This window comes from Manacus vitellinus, unplaced genomic scaffold, assembly GCF_001715985.3.
Source record: "Manacus vitellinus isolate BGI_N305 unplaced genomic scaffold, ASM171598v3 scaffold_195_pilon, whole genome shotgun sequence".
In the NCBI taxonomy this organism is placed as follows: domain Eukaryota; kingdom Metazoa; phylum Chordata; class Aves; order Passeriformes; family Pipridae; genus Manacus; species Manacus vitellinus.
Genome location: NW_021939365.1, coordinates 19409 through 22234, shown reverse-complemented (window position 1 = coordinate 22234; position 2826 = coordinate 19409).

Genomic DNA, 2826 nt, shown 5'->3' with positions numbered 1-2826 from the left:
GAAGTGTTTGTAGAGGCCGCGCGGCGCGGGGCCGTCCCGGCTCTCCCCGCCGCCCGCGCTGCCGAAGAGCCCCGAAGAGCTCTTGGCCCCTTGGTCCTTCCTCTCCTTGACGTGCATCTTGGCGTGCTGCACGAAGATCTTGGAGGAGTTGGTGCCGAAGACGCACTTGGGGCACTGCAGCCGCGCCTCCCGGCCCTCGTCCGGGAACTCGTTCAGCTTCTGGATCTCCTCGATGATCTTCTCCCGCGACTCCTGGTGGAGCCTCCTGTGCTGCTCCAGCGCCGCGGGGTCCCCGAAGGCCCACCCGCACTCGCTGCAGCACAGCTGGCGCTGCCCCCCCAGGGCGTCCCCGTCTTGGTCCCTGCCCGGCCCGCGGTTGTGCTGGAGCATGTGATCCATCAGGTGCTCCTTCTTCTTGAAGTAGATGCTGCACTCGATGCAGGTGTAGACCGAGGGATCCTCCTCCTGGCCCAGCTCCTCCTTGCCCTGCTCCTCCAGCAGGACGCTGCACACGTAGGGCCTCATCTCCACGTCGTAGGAGCTGCAGGGAGCGGGGTCCAGGGACACCAGCGGCACCCGCTCCACCGAGTCCTCGGCGTTCACCGTCCACGACTGTTTGCCCACGGCCAGCTCGGCGCCGAGCTGGAGGCTCGGCTTCTGCAGCATCCACTCGGCCGTCGAGAGCGGGGCCACCTCGGCCACGTCCGAGTCCACCACCAGCCCCTTCCTGTGGGACGAGGAGCCCTCCAGGGCTTTGGATTTGCCCAGGACGGGGTTGAGCGTTTTCCTGAACACCGGCGGGGGCAGCGGAGGAGGCACTTCGCGCACGGCCTGGCCCCGGAAGGGCAGGTTGGCTGCTACATCTGTCGGCTTGGTTACGTCTTTGTAGGGAGGGCTCGGGCTCCTGCTGGGCCTGGGAATCCAGTCGACCCTCTGGACTCCCCTCCTGCCTTTCTCCAGGTGCTCCCTGCCGAGCCCTTCGAGTTGCTTTGGTTCGGTTCTGAGATATTTCTCCTCGGCGGTGCGAGGACCCGGCGTCGTCTCCGCCGCCCTCCTGCCCTCCGGCCCCTCCGAGTCGCTCTCCAGCTGCTCGGGATCCTCCCCCCGGGGCTCCCCGGCAAACGCCGCCTCCTTGGAGTCCTTGGGGCCGGAGAGTCTCTCTAAAGTGCTTTCCTGCCTCCCGTCGCCGTCCCAGGACAGGCCGCCGGACACCGTCATGTTCCGCAGCTCCAGAGCGCTCCGGGCGTCCGTCCTGTACAGGCCCTGCTGGAACTCCAAACGCTCCTCGTTGGCGGGGCTGGAAGGAAGTTTGGAGAGTTAACCGGGGGACGGGGGGGGTCGCACCGACGTTCCCGGCGCCCCGGGAGCAGAGGGAGCCTCGTGGTGTCCCGGTGTGACGCGGGGGTTTGTGGTGACTCCCGAAGNCTCGTGGTGTCCCGGCGTGACGCGGGGGTTTGTGGTGACTCCCGAAGAGCTGGGATGGAAACGGGGCCACCCCTTCCCACCCTGGAAGAGTTCCTGCCTCTTACTCCAGGCCTGCTCCGAGATGTTCTCCCGGCACTCCCTGCTGGGTGTGATGGGAGCACTGGGTTCCCAGCACCACGTCATCACCACTGTGGGCCAGAGGCGTCTTTTCCCTGCGCTCCACCCACTCCCTCCCAACTTCCCTCTCCCCTCCCAGCTCCTCGGGTGCCGGGACCCCTTTCACCCAGCTCTGGGTGACTCGTGTCACCATCAGGCCAAGGAGCTCTTCCAAGTGCGTGAAAACAAACATGGAGCACAACCAGAGGCCTCCTGGACCAAAGGGTGGTTTGTCTCCATGACTGAATTGGCTGTTCCTGGGCGATCCCTCTCCGCAGGAACGGGAAGTCTCCCTTTCCTGTGCAGAGAACCCAAGGGATCGAGGTGGTCGCTCCTCATCCACTTCCAAACCCTTCCCGAAGCTGGGAACACCCCCTGGAGCAGCAGGAGAAGGTGAGAATCCGTGGAGTGAGCCCCGCAGTGGGATGGGGGGATCCACCCCCACGGCACCGGAACGTGCTGGGGGTTGGAGGGGCTGAGCACATCCACGGGCAGGCCCAGCCTGGTGCTCCTGGAAGTCCTAAATTTGGGCAGGAGGCTTTTTCAGGGAAGAAGGAACCTCGGGAAGGTCCAACTGAGGCCCTGGATGTTCTCCAAGATGCCAAGAGGACCAACAGCTATGAGACGGGATCTCAGGAGCCTCCAGCCCTTCCGTTGGAACCATGGGAGGCTCGTGGGGAAGCAGAGCCTTGGATGGCCCCAAATCCCTATGGATCTCACACCGGTTCCCTACGGATCTCACGCCGGCTCCCTACGGATCTCACACCGGCTCCCTACGGATCTCAGGCCGGCTCCGTACGGATCTCACGCCGGCTCCCTATGGATCTCACGCTGGTTCCCTACGGATCTCACGCCGGCTCCCTCCCTCCTTCCCTTTGAACCCGTTTATTTCCAGCTTGTTCCCGGAAAAAGCCGAGTTTGGGGGCAAACCGACCCTCCCGCCCCACGGAGGGACCTGCCGGCCCCAAACCTGTCCCTGTTTTCCCTCGGGATGAGGGAGGGCGGCCGGGGGGCGGAGGGGCCGCTGCCCGTGGGGTGTTATCAGGGAAATGTGATTCCCACTCGTCCTGTAAACCTCGGGAATGTCATCCCGGGCCCGGCACCATCCCGGTGCCACGGGGAGGGAAAAGGATCCTGTCCCTGCACGGGACTCGGGCTGGAATCCCAAATCCTGCCTTTTCCAGGGTGCTGGGAGCCAGCGGGACACCCCTGGGCAGCTTTGGGACACCCCAAATGGAGCGTCCA